General features: G+C 33.3%; 1 long non-coding RNA gene across 2 annotated transcripts in view; it reads right to left on the minus strand.

Moving 5' to 3' along the window:
- Nucleotides 1-109: 109 nt before the first annotated feature.
- The window catches only part of LOC143083068 (uncharacterized), a 48,416-nt gene continuing 29,482 nt past the window's right edge, over nucleotides 110-19,043 (minus strand). For both annotated transcript variants that reach the window (XR_012980537.1, XR_012980536.1), the window contains exon 3: nucleotides 110-10,648. This is a non-coding gene — a long non-coding RNA (uncharacterized LOC143083068). The remainder of the gene's footprint in view (nucleotides 10,649-19,043) is intronic.

A 19,043-nucleotide genomic window follows, 5' to 3' on the forward strand; every position in this document is an offset into this window, starting at 1 on the left:
ATAAGGGTTTAAAAAAACTAAAACCTCAGTAGTAATTCTTTCCTGTTAAGCTACATCATGCTTTGTTTGTTCTTTTTCCAGATATAAGGGTCCACAGAAAACATGAATATCAGTTTATACAATAATATTTATATGAACGTACACAGGTACATGCAAGTTTGAATCCTACTTAAACAAGTATATGGTGAAACAAATATAAGTGTATACACACACATACATCCACTAATTAATTTTTGAAAATACTATAACATGTTACATGTATATTATCGGGCACAGGACGTTTGCGCTTTTTTACCTGTAAAACGATAGGACATTTGCGCTTCAAATACTATGGACATTTGCGCTTTATGTTTTGATTCACCTGTATTAAATTGATTGGACATTTGCGCTTTTTACCTTTGTATAAGTGAACTTGGATGTTCCAAATTTGCAGACTATCTGCAAAAATTATGTGACAATTGAATCACGATTTACTTAACTCATCCTGCTATGTTTATCTTGTTGAAGAGTATCATTGAACAACACTCAGTGAATTACATTTAGATTCATTACTAGTATATTGATGATCAGGCATTCCAGTCAAGAACTGAGAAAGAAAAACTTGATTTTTGTATTTGAAATGTGGACAAAATACCAGTCAAAATAGATAACAAGAGCTACTTATTTTGACTCTTTATGCTTCAGATATTAAGCGAAACATGAACTGTGATGACTGTTCGTGTTTTATGTGTTTTAAAATGTTAACTTTTAGCTGTATATAAACTTTTAAACATTTAAAAAAATATGACTTGTCGTACATTTTAAAAAGCGCAAATTTCCTATGATTTGAAGCGCAAGTGTCCAAAATTAAAAGCGCAAATGTCCTATGAAAAAGCGCAAACGTCCCGCGCCGATATTATCAATATCAATAATTATAAAACATTGATTGATTACACTTGGTGGCTCATTAATCTTTGCTATGATTTGTTTTAATAACAACGATGTCATTATTCTTTTTCGTTATATTTGTAGCAGTTTCTTTGCTATCTTAACAGATTTAAAGTTGTTACTATCATCTTAATTGAATTTATAAAATGTCTGATATATATGGAAGTAAGATTTCTTTATTGAAATAAATATGATCTTTTCAAAATGCAAAGTGTGCATTATCTGCACATGAAAGCAATATCAGAGTTGAAAATAAATTCAGCGCTATGAATGATGGTTCAAAGGTTAATATATAAACTCATCCTAGATACCAGGACTAAATTTTGTATATATACGCCAGACGCGCGTTTCGTCTACAAAAGACTCATCAGTGACGCTCGAATCTCAACTTATTGGTTCCCAGTTACACGATGTTAAAAAAGAAAAATAACAAATGGACACCTTGAAAAAAATACTAGAATTGTCATGACATATAATTAACTTTTGCCATTGTAAATTCATTTAAAATAGATACATATGAGAGTATATAGTGTAAATCTAATACTTTCTACATCATGTACATCTAATTATTACAATGAACAAAAAATATAACAGTAATTATATATGTTTTACTAAACTAACAGTACTTGTATACATAGTTCATTTCATTGAAATATTTAAAGCAAATGTAACGAGAGACCATAAAACAAAGAGTCTTTATATCATAGTTTTCGAAGAAGAGCATGTTAGATGGCGTTAAAATAAATACTTAGAACGAGTATCTAGATTTTAAGAAAACAAAACACATAGTTATCGATAAAGTGGACTTGTTGATGTTTTAAATTTGATTAAAAGTTATAGAGGTGAGACAGCAATTGGCCATTTCAGAATTTAAAGAATCATGTGTAATTTCATTGCTCGTACTCAAAATGAAAATAACGTCACATCATTGGTTAAATTTCCATTGTTTATGACCAATCAGGACGTTTTGGTGTACACTTTTGAAAATATTACACAGGATGCATTAGATTCTGAAACGACGAGTTACTACTATAAAGGGGAGACACAAAGTTATTACACTGCACTGTCCTTGTCAGAAAGTTTACATCTGTTCTTGCGTAAAAGAAATTAAAAAACAAACATTATGCAACTTCAACTCAATACATTATATGATAATATCATAACGTCCTTAAAAGAACGCTACTTGAGATACACCAAATATTGATGAAAGATATGCAAAGCGATATGAAAATTAAAGACCTCCTTTTAACTGCAGCTTGTTAAAATATCAAATTTTTATTAGTTTTCATCCATAACATATATTAAAGCCAAAAGATGTTTATAAAAAGTTTTAAATATTTTATGGATTAATATATGCAGACCACAGGCACTCGTCTCAGAATTTTCCCCCCTATATACCTTTATATAACATATTAAGGTATATAGGAATTTTTTTTCTGAGACAAGTGCCTGTGATGCAGACACCTAGATCATATCCTACTTATAAACTAACTACATGTTTACAACTTTTACCGTGGTCATATGTTTGTCAATGATCGCACGAAGTATAAAATTTGTTTTTGAATAAAACATAATTATTTTACAATCGATAGTAAGTAGGGTTCCCTCAAATTTGTCATATTCAGTTTGCTCTTTAATCAATCAATATTCTTTATAAACTGTTCATTTTAAATCAAACTTTCTTTGAGTAGAATTTATGACTATTATACTACTATTTGTTTTGTTCGTGAAATCCACACACGTTTGATTAATTAATTGTTTGTAGACGGCGGAGGATGTGGAGCCGGGTCTTTTAATATATTTCCAAAAGATTTGAAGCTATCTACTCTCTTAACTTTATCATGAATAGTTTGTTTGTAAGGTTTGTCGACATGTATCGTTTTCTTCAAATCACGAAAAGATCTTTCGAGCTGTTGAAATGATTGAGTTTTATATGCATTCTTATTGCTATGTATGAGATGTTCAGCAGCAATACACAATTTGTATTTTTCGCGTTCCAGGCCTACAATGAATTTATCCCTGTGATCGTTTACATCTAAATGATATCCCATTGGTGAATAACAATTGCTCAAATCCATATTTTCTAGCTGTTTCTTTGTTGGTAACATTTCAACGTGTTTTTGTATACCGTTCAGCATACTGAACAAATGGTTTTCTTTGCATTCCCAGACTTTATCTGTTCTCTGCTTGTGAAAGTTTTTCGACCCTGATGTCAAACCACCTACGTTTGACGTTTTTATTTTTACACCTTCCTCATTTGCATCCTTTGACCTTGAGAATAGAGCACCAGCATGACCCTGCAACTTTCCTTCCCGTATGAACACAACATAACGAGTGTCAAATCTACAGTGATAGTAAGCTTTCAGATAATCAACATCTTCTGACTTATCTCCAAACTGTATCTCTGTTGGTTCCACATATTTAGGACTATTCTTTATACAACTTTCGGCTATTTCAGATACTAACAAACGTGTTTCATACAATTCATCGTTTCCTGTCGCTTTTTCAGAGTTATTTGAAAGCTTTGATTTGTCTCTTTGTGATTTAAAAAAGTACTCAGATTTTTTAATTTGCCTACTGATTTCAATTTCTCCGTTTTCATTTTCATTTTTCATTTCTTCCCAGACCTGGTTTTTATTTTGTCTTGTAGTAGGCAGTCCTCTTTTCTCTAATTCCGTTAATATTATATCTTCTTTGTCCTGTTCAGAGGTACGTAGCAATATGTCTTGTTCAATTATTTCCATTGGGGTTGGATATTTTTTCCTATCATGCACTACCCCACCACTTCCTCCTTTGATAATAAAATGTTCGTGGAAACCTTGTTCTATATTTCTCCGAATTTCAGGGTGCGTTCTTATAGTTTCTGCAATGCGATCCCTTTTAAGGGGCATCCCCGTCTCTTGCGTAACAGCTTCTAATAAACAGTCATAATGCCTAGATTCGCCATCAATACTATTTTTAGATACAAAATGACCAATGCCAGTTTCAGGATTAGCATGGAATTGTAGTGTAATACAACGCTGTTCCCCACAATATGTTCCACAAGGTGTAAACTTCTCAGGCATAGTTATTGCGTCTCCCCCAATCGTTTTAATGTTAATGACAACACCTAAAATCTCGGAAACAGCTTGAACTGAATGTATACCCAGTGGAATTCCTTCTTCCACAATGTCAGCAAACAAGTTTGGGTTCCTCGTATTCTTTAATAATTTTAGAAGACTCTTATAGTACTGTAACTTTATTTCGTCTTTCGTTTCAGTTGGTGCTTGCTGCAGTTCAGACTCATGTCCTGCTTTCAGTCGATTGAAATCACTTTGATGAAGGCATGTTTTCCCATAACAGTACAGTTTACTGATGCTTTTAGTTATTTGTTTTGTTATCTTGTTTCCTACTTTTTGTAACAATGGCTTTATCAGTATTTCTTCTAACTCCATTTCTAGATATTTGGTAACTTCAGTATTAGCTTTTTTTATAGCATTATCTACTTGAGCTGATGCCCACGACTCGCAATCTTTAACCTCCACATCTCCGTCTTCGAATTGTAATTTCGCAACTATCTCATTGTTAAATTTTTCCAAGATTGAAGATCTCAATGAACCGACTTCTTGGACAGCATTTACAATTTGAATACCTTTTCCAATTCTATTGACAATCTTGGCTATTATGCTTAAAGTTTCCATTCTGGAATCTCCGCTATGCCCCAATTTTTCCATGGCTTCACCTAAGCCGTTACCAAATGCATTGGCAATTTGACTAAATTTGCTAAGAATAACCGAAACATCAGATTTCTGCAAGGTTAAACATTTGTTAATAAACTTTTCAACAATTTGTTCTGCATTTTGCTTGCCAACTTTTCTAACAAGAGCAGAAAGCGATTTTGTCAGTATTTCAATAGTTTTTAATGCTACCTTGGGTGTTATAATTTCGCCAAAGAAATCAACCAAATATGTTCGCAGAGTTTTCTCTATCACAAAGTCTACACCTTTATCCACTAACTTCATAGACCCTACTTCAACAAGTTTATTTCCAATTCGTTTAGCTGCAGCTCGTGCCAATAATGTTGTGGACATGCCTTCTTTCAATAGTTCAGTTCCTGATAAATTTGGCAAATTCTGACCGACTATTGTGTATCCAAATCTTGAAAATTTCGACCCTCTTCCAAAAAAAGCCCCGATTCCAGCACTGGCAACTGTTATTGCTACACTCAACGCCTTATGGTGTAAATATGACTGCATTGTACAGTGTCCTGAAATCATGCATTCAACTGCAAACATGATATCTCCCACACCTTCACTTAGCAAAGCATTTGCAACGAATGTTCCAGTTCCAACTGAATAGAATTCAATAGCAAGTGCTAAGCCTATTTGAATCAGCCCTATTGCTAGGATACAGAACATTTTGAAAACTGATTTGAATGTCCACTTTCGTTCCTTCATGATAATAAGATCACCAAAACCATGGTTTGTCATTGATAAAATCTCATCACAAAGACCTATTAGTTGCTCCTCTGTGCAACTATCTGCTAACGACCGGAGTTCAGTGTCAACATTATCAAATTTAGCCAGACCCTCTCTCAATCTTTCAAGCTGCGCTACTAAATCGGATGTTATTTGGTAATTTTGAAGTCGACTTGATATAAAGCTTTTAATTTCATTCTCGACGCTGCTTAATTCTTGCTTCAGTGATGTTTTCATCAGTGAGTCGTTTTTGATAACAACTGTTAGGTACTTTAAATCTTTGGAGACACCTCTAACGCAGATCATTTTATCAATCAAGTCTCTTTCTATTTCATATGCAGTAAAAGAACCTCCTCGGCACAGGTCATTAATCTCGGAACTTAAGATTTTTGGTAACTCACTATCGATTAGTTGAGACTTTTTCTTGTCACACTCGTGACCATATAAAAACTTTAATTGTTCTGTCTTTTCCTTCTCTGAAATGTTTCCCTTCACCTTAAAAGGTGTTACTATGCCAGATTCAATTAAGTCTCCGAATAGTATTTCATGTGGTCGAGAAAAAAGATCTATTGGTAATTCTAACTCCGTCAAAAGATGAAATGTACATATCCGATATTTTGAGTATTTTGCTACTATGTTTCGAACTTCAGTTGTATAATTGCTAAACGAAGACCGCCAAATGCTTCCCAATTCCAGTGTAAGTAATCGTCCGTCAATAGAAAGAATCTCATTTGCCACCAATTGATCGAATATAACATTCGAAGTATCTCTGGGTACACCCATTATAACAAATGTGTTACATCCAACATGATCAAACTTTGGTAATCTACTATGCAACATTTTTTCCTCTGATTCTGGTGCTAAAAGGGCAAATGAACAAGTAGATACTATCTTTTCTCTTTTCAACACCTCAAAGATTTGACCAAATCCTAAATAATCTTTGAATGTGTCAATACGAATGAGACTTGCTTCACCTGCAAGGATTTTGTCTTTTTGATCTGAGTACAAGAAAATGTGCTTCTTTATATCAATATCAGAATCAACACTTTTGCATTCAAGCGATTTTAATATATCAATGATTCGCATAGGTACTATGTGACGAGATCTTTGAAAGTTTCTATCGTGCAATAAAATGCAATCTTTTGTGTCCTTCAGTACACCAATATCTTTCAGGAATACCCAGAGTTCCTCCCTACTAGGAAGAATATCTTGAAAATTGTCAGCTGTTACACGGTTTTTGTCTTTTAGCTGATTTAGTTTTGAATATATTTCTTTGGAGTACAACTCGTAGCTCTCTGAAACAGATTGCCATGTGTTTTTTTCGGGGGGAAATACCCGAACTCTATGGGGAGACAGAATTCCCATTGTGTCTAAATCTCTGAAAATCATATTTGCGTTCAGCTGACCACACGTTGCATCTTCAAACATAGTAGGTTCTATGGCATATCCATTCATAGAATCGATTGAGTCTATAATTTGGTAATATATCTGTATAGCATTTTCTTTCTGTTGGAAAAACCCATCTGATACCGTAAATGTCTCTCTTTTCTTGGTGTACTGTGAGCTGATGACGTTTACTATTTGCACTGCGTTTCTTAGTTTTTCTATACGTTGTTCAATTAAATATTTGCAAACTCCGAATATATTTCGGACGATTTTGAAATCATCACTTGTACAATCACCTCTTTTTAATAGGCAGTGAACTTTGTAGTAAAGTGCAGATTCTGAAAACGATGGGTCACAGTCTATAACTTTATCAAAAAAAGTCTGTGCGTTGTTATGTTCTTGCGATGATGTTTTTGCTTTCCCTGCCTTAACCAATTGTGAAGGACTATGTAGCATCATTGTCATTTTACTTGAATCATGATTGACACATGAAACATCTATTTCCTGTAAAAACTCAATGAGATTGTCCTTTATTGATAAAAAATTTCCTGAAATTTCCAAGGAAGTTTCGACAGAGTCTAACCAAAACGCCCAACGATCAAGTAATGCTTGCAATATTACTTTTTGGAATTCGGACTCTGTCTGTTTCGTGATAAGGATCTGTTTGAGGTTGTCGTAGAACGTTTGAAATTTCCTGAATAGTCTTTCTTCAGCAGAAATAAAAGTTTCATACCTCTTTTGTATTTTGGATATTCTTTCATTTTCTGTTGTGTCACGTTGTATTTTCATCCGTGAAATTGTAAGGATTTCTTTGCTTTTGTGTTGTCCTTCCATACATTCACAAATTATCAACTGACCTGATCCGTGTTGGCCCTTTCTTGCCGCTCTTCCGAATGCTTGTTCTTCTATGCGGAGATTTGATGGCAAATATGTCAAAATGACATGTAGGCCTCCAAGGACACTGATATCTTCACTAATTCTTATATCAGTTCCACGTCCGGCTAGGTTTGTAGCTAGTATGATACAGCCACTTCCGAGCTCTGTTTCATTTTTCAGAATAGACAATTCGCAATAACTGTTTTTATATACATGAGCATAAACTCTATTTCGCTTAAATTCTTTTTCTATTTCATCACAGGAGTGTATGGTCTCACAAATGACTAATACTGGTCTAGATTGTGACAGAGAAACAGATGTCTCTGTTATCAATTTCGCCCATTTATCTGTCGACTCGCATAAATAGGTGTCATGTTCAACAAACTTTGGTTCTTGAAATGTCGGAATTGTAATGTAGCTGACATTGTACATGTCTTTTAGCAAGTCCCTTTCTTTCTGTGATCCAAGTGTTCCTGTTAAACCAAATAAGTTACAATACAGGCGAAAGAAGGAAATATTTGACATGAATACAGCCTTTAAACTTTCTGCAGAAATAGCACATTTATATTTTAGTTGTAAAAATTGTTGCAGACCAGAATTCCATTGCATGTGGTACTGTTCAGTTCCTGTGTCAATATCCATTATAACAATGTTCACATCTTTGCCTCTGCCATTTTCTGTTCGATCTATATCAATAATGAAGTGTTTACCTTCTTCCATATACTTAGCATTAAATGCATTTCTTATCCAAGTGTCCAGATGTCTATTAATGAAAGATTCTAAAAATATTGGAATCTCAACTAAAATTCCCTTCCTGACCGTATCTTTCAGGATGTTGATGACATGTCCTGCTGTACCGCAATCATTAGTTGTACCATTATTTCCAAGTTGATTAAAACGTGCGAAGCTCCGTGTAAGCAACCGCCCTTCACTGTCAATTATATTTTCTTTTTTCAACTTGTTCCATATTTCATGGACATTTGTTATATTTTCTGGCGGAAAACATTTACTTATATCTTTCATAGATATCAAACCATACATTGCATCAAGCATACATTGACGCACACTTTTACGATCGTCATCTGTTCCAATCATGTCTTTCGAATTAACCAGTGACCAAATGTACGTGTACACGAACTCAATGGCATCAATTCCAGCAATCTCGTGTGACAAATACAAAACTGTCTCGCCTTTATCAAGTAACATACTGTCAACCTCATCTACAATTACGTTTTCTCGATCTCGTCCTCCTATTATGTTCTCGTCGTAAAATTCTGTCAACAGAATATCACGCTGAAATGTGCCTATCTCGCCATATACTACGAATGACAAATATGCGTCTTGTCTGTCATGTTTATCCTCACTGCAATTGTTCGACACAGAAATCTTAAATAAGGCAAAAATGTCTTTATTTATCTCGGAGTCCCGCTTGGCAAGTACAGAAGAGCTTGTAATAATATCGACCTTTTCACCTTGTAATACCTTTAGTATGGACATAACAACTATTACAATTGTTTTGCCTTCTCCAGTTGACATTTGTTGTAGAATTCCTTTGTTAGAAGCATCTAAATCAAATAGAAAAGAAATGATAGAAATTTTCTGTGTTGTGCGGAGGCCATAACCTCTTTTCAATGTTATTGCTCTTTCTATTACAGTCACTATTTCTGTGAAAATTTCGGAGAATCGCAATCTACGTGACTTTAACTTCTGCTTACATACTTGCGACCAAACTTTTATATCATTCTGTGTAAAAGATAATATATTTCGAGTTGTATATTCATTTTTGTCTTCATCCTCTTCCGTAGTATTGGTTAGCACAGTTGATGGCTTAGAACTTCTCTTATCTATTTGAGCTAAGATTGATTCTATTTTTCGTACTTGATCCTCCGTTAATGTTGTATTTGAATCAGCTTTCATGATTGACAAGATACAATCTCCCGTTCTGATACCATGGTGGATAAAGTTATCTCCAAAAATTCTACTTGCTTCTTCTGAAGATTCGACCGTGTACAAGTCCTCTATATTTATACACAAACTGCCAGTATAAAGCCTTTTCAAAGCAGACAGAAATATATTTTGTTCAACAGGATAAGTCTTGATACAATGGTAAATCTCATTTACAAATTTCTGTCCATTTCTGTTGATTATTTGACTACTGTAATACGCAGCATCTAACAGCTTTGATTCATCCTGCCAGGAAAACGGAAGAGACTGAAGTGCATTTATGTTTTCATTCCATTTAATTTGATATAACCATTCAAATATATTTGTGTTTTCCAATACTACTAGCAAACTTTCATCAAATTCTGGGTTCAATGTTTGTAGAGATTTCACCATGATTTCAATCGTATGTTTTGTCATTAGTTCTCCTTCGCCAAGGTTCGACAAATATCTACAGAGAAAAAAATATACATGGTCCCCATGTACCTTGCTAAGTAAATCTCTACATATCAATTCATCTTCGAAATCAGACCGAAACATCATTTGTTCAACTAACCATTCGAAAATCCAATTCTCAGGTTTAGTTGTTGCTATCATTCGTAGGTATTTTCCGTTTTCGATGCACTCCTCGTTCTCGAATAAGCTCATCAAAAGCCATATTAGAAATTCTTCTGAAATTTGACAACATTGATTTATAAGACGATATCTTAAACATTTAAGAGTTAAGGAAATATTTTCTGATTGTATATATTGTAACTTCTCTATTATGCAGCAAACGCCGACTTTGTTTGTACTGTTTGATTTTGCCCATTCTAACAAAGCAGTTATGTCACTCTCACTTTCACTTTCACTCTCATTATCCTTCTCTATGTGTACATCATTGAACGCTTTACAACTTCCTGATGCTATAAAACTAGTTTCCGGATTAAACTCGTTTGAAAATTTCGCTTCAGTTTTGGACTCTTCTACAATTTCAATATCGGATTCAAGTTGACCTTCAACATCCATTTCACTGGCGGAATCTGATTCCGCGTTGACTGGTTCACTGAATGCCTCCACGTCTGAAATGATAAAATAGTACTATCTACTAGTATTAGACATTTGCGGAAACTGCCATACACCTACGATTAGGATTACAATTACAGTTACAGGTAACTTTAAACATTGGTTCGTCTCAAACTGTAAATAGAAAACGTCGTTTCAAAACAAAGTCCTACTCCTATGGAATTTTCTTGGTTGGATAACGGGTTTTTATTTGTTTTTATGTAGTATTGTCTCAGTATATATGTTAGACTCAGATCGACGTCCGGCCTCTAATCGACGTCCGTTCCTCAAATCGACGTCCGTTTCACAAATCGACGTCCAAATCTGACGTCACATTCTCAAATCGACGTCCAATATTTTGATACTCTAATCGACGTCCAATATTTTGATACTCTAATCTACGTCCAATGTGACGGCACTACTTGCCAAAACTACACCCGATTGATTGTTGTCGTCTTAATTTAATGTCCAATATCAATAAATAATAAATTATTGGTCACAGATAAGGCTTTTAGTTTATTCGTTTGAATTGTTTTACACTGTCATTTCGGGGCCTTTTATAGCTGACTATGCGGTATGGGCTTTGCGCATTGTTGAAGGCCGTATGGTGACCTATAGTTGTAGAGAGTTGTCTCATTGGCAGTCATACCACATCTTCTTTTTTATATCAATTGTTTACACTTATACATGTACATAATTTATTTTTCAATCCGAAATAGGTATCATGCATATTAAAGTTTTTCTTGATATAAAGTTAATCCAATTGATCCACATCAAGGAGCGTGTGTCATTCCTATTCATAATAATTAGGCAATTAGTAATGCAACCCAAAGACTAAGAAAACCAAACGACATGTAGGAGCTTCGTCCCTCTTTTTTAATAGATCCTTCTTAGTAAATAATGTACAGTTACTGTCTCAACAAGTTTCTTTAATAGCCCAATAAAGGAAGTTAGAAAAAAAATCTCCCCAAAGCACTGGCTTGCTCTACCCATTTAATATTCATGAAAGAGTCCTATGTCAAGGCATTGTTCCTGCAAATATGGTTTTGGACTCAATTCACTGAAAATATTTCATGTTTGCAATATTTCTGTGAAATAACATGATAAGTGTATTGCATGTTAACATTTTGGCATGTTTAATAGAGGGGAGGGGGGGGGGGGTCACATTTTTTTTATTTTTTTTACAGGGGGGATCAAATCAAAACAGATAAATTTTATGGGGGGATCAAGAAAATTTTATACTTTTGATTTCAAAATGACCAGTCCCCCTCCCAGGTAAATAATGATAAGTCCCTAAATATATTTTATTTGTCTCACATAATATGTTTAAAGGTTTAAATGTTTCAGCTACTATCGGTTCACTTCAGTTTTGTATTCTGTGTCAAAAACGGACGTTGATTAGAGAAGCTCAAAATCGGACGTCGATTAGACAGGCATAAAATTGGCCGTCGATTTGGAATGTTATTTTATTGTGACGTCAGATTTGGACGTCGATTTGAGGAACGGACGTCGATTAGAGACCGGACGTCGATCTGAGTCTTACATATATTAATTATCATACATGATTTTATCAAGGTTGAGTTAAGCCTGCCAATTGATATTTTATCGTGTGTTTTTCTATGTTGTGATGTTGTGCTATTGTTTTAGAAAAAGGGAAAAGGTTTGGTACCATTAAAACGTTTAATCCCGCTGATAATGATTGCACCTGTGCTAAGTCAGGAATCTGATGCACAGTAGTTGTCGTTTGTTTATGTAATTTATACGTGTTTCTCGTTTCTCGTTTTATATATAGATTAGACCGTTGGTTTTCCCGTTTGAATGGTTTTACACTAGTAATTTTGGGGCCCATTATAGCTTGTTGTTCGGTGTGAGCCAAGGCTCCGTGTTGAAGGCCGTACATTGACCTATAATGGTTTACTTTTTTAAAATTGTTATTTGGATGGAGAGTTGTCTCATTGGCACTCACACCACACAATTGTACGCAGTGCGTGAACCGGTGACAAAATATTATCGCCCCTGTAAACAGTGGGCTCTTCTGACTAGAGGTAATCGGTAAAGAACAGCGGAAAATGGTGTACATTGTTTACGAGCTTGAAATGAGCTAACACAGACGAACTGAGACGTGTCAACGTAATTTGAATATGATAATGCACCAGGTAAATTATTAATTGTTAAGTTTATCACATCATCGTATCTTCATATGATAGGTAAATAAGTGTATTTTCGATTTTAAGTGTCGTCAGGGTTCAAACCTGGAATCATGCCAACCTTTCATTATTTTTTTTTAATACTAACCTATAGTCGGAACATCTTGATTTTCACCCAATTTGTAAAGTTAATTATGCTGCTTGACATATATTTTTTTTTGGGAAAAAAAATTGATATGCAGTCAAATGTGGCAGTTTTTAATATTTGTTGCTATGTGAAATAAAGGGAAGTAAATTAAAGTAAAAGAAGGCGCGCTTTTTCAAATAGTAAACAATTTAATTCAGATGCATAGTATTTTGTCAAATGATAAAGAATATCGTAGAAACTTGCTAGAAATTCATCTAATTTATAAAAGATATACAACATGACTTACTGAAATCTGAAAAGGGGTAACACCACCATACCTTGAACAAATTCAGTTAAAAAAAGGGGGGGGGGGTGGTAAAATGCTACGAAATTTAGATTTTATTTATTTTTTGTCGACAGCCAAAAGATGATTTGACATGTAACTAACTACTTTTTCAATTTCATTGTAAAGTAAAATTGGCTTTTTTTGGGGTCTCGGTTTATTGTGGTCTGATGTTTTCAGGTTCTCTTTGGATTGCCAAATAATATTATAATCATCTAATTGAATGTTCAAATTATTTTGCAGCGATAGTGTGTATGGAAGGAAGACTGTCATAAAACCCAACAGTTCCGGATGGCTCTTTAAATAATTGCTTAACATCAATAGCGATGTAAGATTCAAGTGTTTGATTTAGCACAAGTTTAGCCAGGTTTTCCTTGTAATTGTGGCAGAAAAACCACTAGACAGTGTCATGCATTGAAAGGATATCAAACGGATATTTTATGGAATGATTCTCGTACATATAAAATCATATGCATAGGAATGTGGAGCTAGTGTCTTTCATGCAGCAATTTTTAATTTCCAATATAAACTCTGTAAAGACAAGAGCATAGAAATGTATACCAATGAGAAACATTCTTTGTGAATAAAATCATTCCAAAACTTAAATGTGTCATTAGTGTTGCATTATTTATCAGTAGAGATAATCAGATTCCAGTAAGATTGTCCAACTGATGGTTTTTGTTTGTAATCGTTTTTGTAAATCTTAGTTGTTTTGACAATCCGGGCTGTGCATGTTGCCCGGCTGACCCTTTCAGTGTGAGACAATATTTTGTTTATGATAAACAAAATCACTGATTCAGGACTGGAGCGGACCCCTTTTAGGCAGTTAGTGCGAATCATTTAGGTTTAAACCATTACATGCAATACGGGGGGAGGGGGAAGATTTTTTTTTACCGAGTCAAACATTTTTCCTAATTATAATACATTGAGATTTAATATATACTTTGCTATATGTAGTGTGTATATTAAAGTATTGCCAACAAAATTCATCAAATTTGGGATCATAATATTGTTTAAGAAAAACCCTTACCCCCTGTACATCATAAAAGTTCATAATCTTCTGTAGCACACGTGCATGGTTAATTCGGATCACATATTTTCTATTCCGATGTTATAAGAATTCGAAGGTTCATATCATTTACAATATCATTCAAAAAATTTCTGGGATTTTTTTTTACTATCAACGTTGAACCTCGAGGTTACATTGTAGTAAAAAAAATCCAATAAAAACGTTGAATGTAAATGATATGCACCTTTAAATCTTATATTGCAGGACTCATGTTGTTCAAACATAATGTGTTGATCAATTATGTTATGAGGATTTTGATAAACTTCACATTAGGTAATCTTTCACGTATATTGATTACATTATATCGAGTTGTCCCAACGATATACTTGTCGGTGTGCTCGATCATACGAATTTACCGACATTCATATAGACAAAATGACACAACTTTGAAAAATTCTTGTGACGAAACTACATTTCGGAACACGTTAAAAATTGGATACCCAGAAAGCTACATTATTAAGGTTTGATATATATTTTTTTCAAAAAAAAAGAAAAATATGCAGTCAAATCTGGCAGTTTTTTACACACCCCTCTGTTGAACAATAGGTTGTTCAATTAACAGCATGTTTGGCAATTAAAAAATCATATATTAACACATTTAGCTTTAACATATACTTTATTTATAGTGGTTGTATAAAAGTTATATAATGGTTTTGTGTTTTAAGAGATATTCATCCCTATGCATATCGGGTTTTATGCGTAAATTGTCTCTCCTGTTCTTAGACCTTTTCTTTCTCTTTCATAAGAAGAGTGACTTTTCTATTGTTCTAGTGTCACTGGAAATCCCACTGTACGGAGTGTGATAGAATGGTAAAACATCATTTATTAAATTTACACGAGACGCGAAAAAAAAATCGCAATTGTCGTTGGCTAGGTTGGGACAATTAGAACTTAATTTAAGCAAGACTCAGTGTGAAGAATCATGTCGACTATGACGTTACGCACGTGACGTTAAGCACGATATTGCGTCTCAAATGGTAACGTCAATTTCTTACGTTTTACGGCGATTAATGATTATTTGGGGTAAGTTTTTTTATTTCGCTTGTAATTTTTGTTTTGCATATCAATATGGATACTTCTTAATGATTAGTTGTACTGAATATGCATGAAATATTTCCCACTGAAAGTAACGTAAGCAACAAACAACAAAATATATCGTATTTGGGTAATGCATAAATCTATATGAAATGAGAAGATATATACGGTATGATGAGTGCCAATGAGACAACTCTCTACCAGAGACCAATTGACATAAAACGTTATAAAAGGCAATGTTTCCCCATTTAGATCCGAAAAGGAGGAAGATATATATTTTGCTTTACTATAAAAAGTTTGTCGGGAATTATAAGTTAAACGGGTCTTGCTTATAAAATTCAATTTACTAATAGCGGTACAACTAGATTAAGAAATGAAACGATTGTCAGACATAAAAGGTTAATTATATAATTCCTCTCATATATTTACAAGCTTTGTATGATGTGGAGAGGTGTAAATAGCCAATGGCACGCTTTAGGCCCAATTTTATTTTTACTTTCAAGTTATAAAAACATAAATCTTATTGCAGAGAAATTAAAAAATAATCGAAGTTTTACGCTTCCCAAATTTGAAAATTTGAAAAAGAGGATTTGTTTATCCTCTCATGATACTAACTTTTTCACAACTTAAGAACCTCATCTAAACGAACAACCCCAGTCATCGGATTTTTTTTTAATACTTTGTGATCTTATTGATAGCATCTGACCATCAAGAAAATTCTGTGTGAGGAAATATACAGATGATCCACCATAAATAGTGTACCCCGAATAGACAACGTTGAAAACGTATGAAAATCGTCCAGTGGACAAACTTGCAAGACATTTCATTTCTTTAAAAACGAACTCTTTTTGACTACGCAAATTATTCAAAACTATGTAGCTGTTTTGCAAAGTTAAAGCACAATTACGGAAAAGCACTATGTAGCATGCAACTAATCTAATTTTTCAATGAATAGCGTCGCAAATGCCAATTTATTTGTAAAAAGCGGCATAACCCGACATTGGACATCTTGCAAGACATTTGCCAGAAGCCGTTGCATTTTTATATGAAGTGTGAGTGCTGCAAAAAATCGATTCTGATATGGTCTATGTATGCACTTTTGTGAGCATAATTTACACAAACGAAATATCATATAATCTTATATTTTAAAACCTATAAATTTTGATAACTTAACATTTTCCAAAATTTGACCATAATGACCACTATTTGTTTTTACCAAAAAATAGCGTTGATCGTTACAGGAACGCAAATTCAGTAATATTTTAATACTTTATATATAAAGCATATCATTTATTCGAATTTTCGTGGATATAACACTGTTTTGAAGAACACAAACACCCCTGCTAAAGTTATTATGCGTATAGTCTGTTACGTCTGACACGCATATTTTTGACGTTTTTTCAATATGTTGTCCTTATTTTAGACTATAGTAAAGTATGATAAAACAATTTGCACTTTTTTCGAAATAGTATTTACCTGTCTAGTCTATGGATATAAGTTTTATATATCTTAACTGTTATGATTTTATAGAAAAGCTGTTTATTAGTGTGGACTTGTTGAATAGACAGTATTGACGCAATAACGTGCGTAACGTCGTGGTATTCGGTCTATGTTTCATTTGACCATTTCTTGATGCATAAGTATAACAAAAACAAATCAAATCTACGCATTATTAATAGTAACTTGTCTTGATTTTTCATTTGAATCGAAATTAAATAAAACCCGATTTTAATAAATTTAATGTTATGTCTCATTATATGACTAAACAATGATTTTGTGTTCATAATTTGCCGTATTTGCCGTGTAAGACGTAACAACAAGCGCTAACCATCCAAATATAAACGAAGAAAAAATACTAACTACTGAATGGATTTCGATAAAATTTGTACAGATTGGATATGATATGATCATATTTATTATGTTAAACGGTCACGATAAATATCCTGTCAGTTCGCAATCTAGCAGCCATTTTCGAAATTCCATATAGCTGTAAGATTTGAAAATTCGAGTACACAAAAATGAAAGCTAACACTTCAATATTATAATATATTCATATAAATAAGAAAGGTTCGCCACCTCTACATAAAAATGTGATTTTATTGAATTTTACAAAAATATTTTTATTTTTAACATATAGCTTCTCCCATTTTATTTTTTTCAGTATTTTCCGTGTCTCCCGTAAATGTTACCATAGAGCCATTGTTCAAGATTTTTGAGTATGATGATAATTTAGGGTATTTTAGATTTGTGACAGACAATAAAACTATGCAAACAAATGTTATTACTGAAATGTGATTTTTTTAAAGATTTGGTTAAGCCTTCAAGGTTAAGGACACGCCAAATTTTTCATCAATTTCCATCAAGTTGTCCATGTCTCCCGTAAATGTTACCACGTCCAAATTGAACGATTTTTGCACGGAACGTGAATGTAACGTTATAATATATAATTGTATTACCCATTTACTGAAAGTGTAGCATGTTGTGTCTTTAGCATTTAACACGTTCTGTGTGATGATATTATTTTGGGAGATATTTTTTTTGAATAATTATTTAAATCAACAAGAAAATTTGACTTCCATCAAAATTTTTAAACCATTTGCTGATCGTAAAAGCGTCGGTTAATAAAAGTATCATGCAAAAGATTAGGTATTTTTAATGCAAAAGAATTGCATTTTAAACCAAGTGACACAGAAATTAACAACTGTAGGTCACTGTACGGATCTAGCGATTTTCATGTGTTAATTTACATGTAAATTTATAAAAAATATTACTCTAAATTTTCGGATAAATATATATGTAGCACAAGCTTTAAACATGCCGAAGCTTTCGTTTTTGGATTCTAGTAACATAGATGCGTCTGCTAGTACGATTGTATATGTTGTATACACTAAAAGTCATTTCCACGCATCCGACAAACAGACGCATTTGAAATTACTCATTATATTTCAAGGACTGTAGATCACTTTTTAATTTAAAATAAAATCAACAATTCTAAACTGCCGTTTTCATTTTAAAATCTGAGGATGAAACTAGAATTATAGATAAAGCAAACAGAGGATAAATAGTAGCTGTTGCTGCGATTGACCTGAACAAGGATTATTTTTCATTATAATCTTCTTGAAAGACACATATTTAAGATGTTGATAATACGAATAAAAAGACCCTGAAATTATATTCGCGAACTGTAGTTAGAAAACTAGTTGAAGATGGGTTAATAACATTTATACTCTTGAAGCACAAAAAGCTTTGGTACTGGCTGTTTCCAATCGATATACATGCCTAGTCCTAGATACTTGTGATGACGGAATTCTGAGAATCATAGAGGATATATAAATGCATTTTGCAACAATTGAAATGCTTTGGCAGTGACAAATATTTGAAATATACACTTTCATTTTGTTCAGAATATGATGTCAAAAATATATACTAGTAATCAGTCATGTTAACATGTTTTTTTTGTTTTTTTTTAAATAAATAGTTAAACATCAAAATGCAAGCCGTTTTATAAAAAGCTGCAAAGCTTTAATGTTTTGTACAGAAGTAGGATGAAATAATTGAAAAACGACGTCAACTAACGTTACCATTACTAAACCGAACACCGTGCGTAACGTCTATATTTAATGTTATTGCATAGATACTAGTATACATAACCTTTTTATAAGAGAATAAGGGGATCAGCGGGTGGGTGTTT

This window comes from Mytilus galloprovincialis, chromosome 7 (genome assembly GCF_965363235.1).
Source record: "Mytilus galloprovincialis chromosome 7, xbMytGall1.hap1.1, whole genome shotgun sequence".
Classification (NCBI taxonomy): Eukaryota; Metazoa; Mollusca; class Bivalvia; order Mytilida; family Mytilidae; genus Mytilus; species Mytilus galloprovincialis.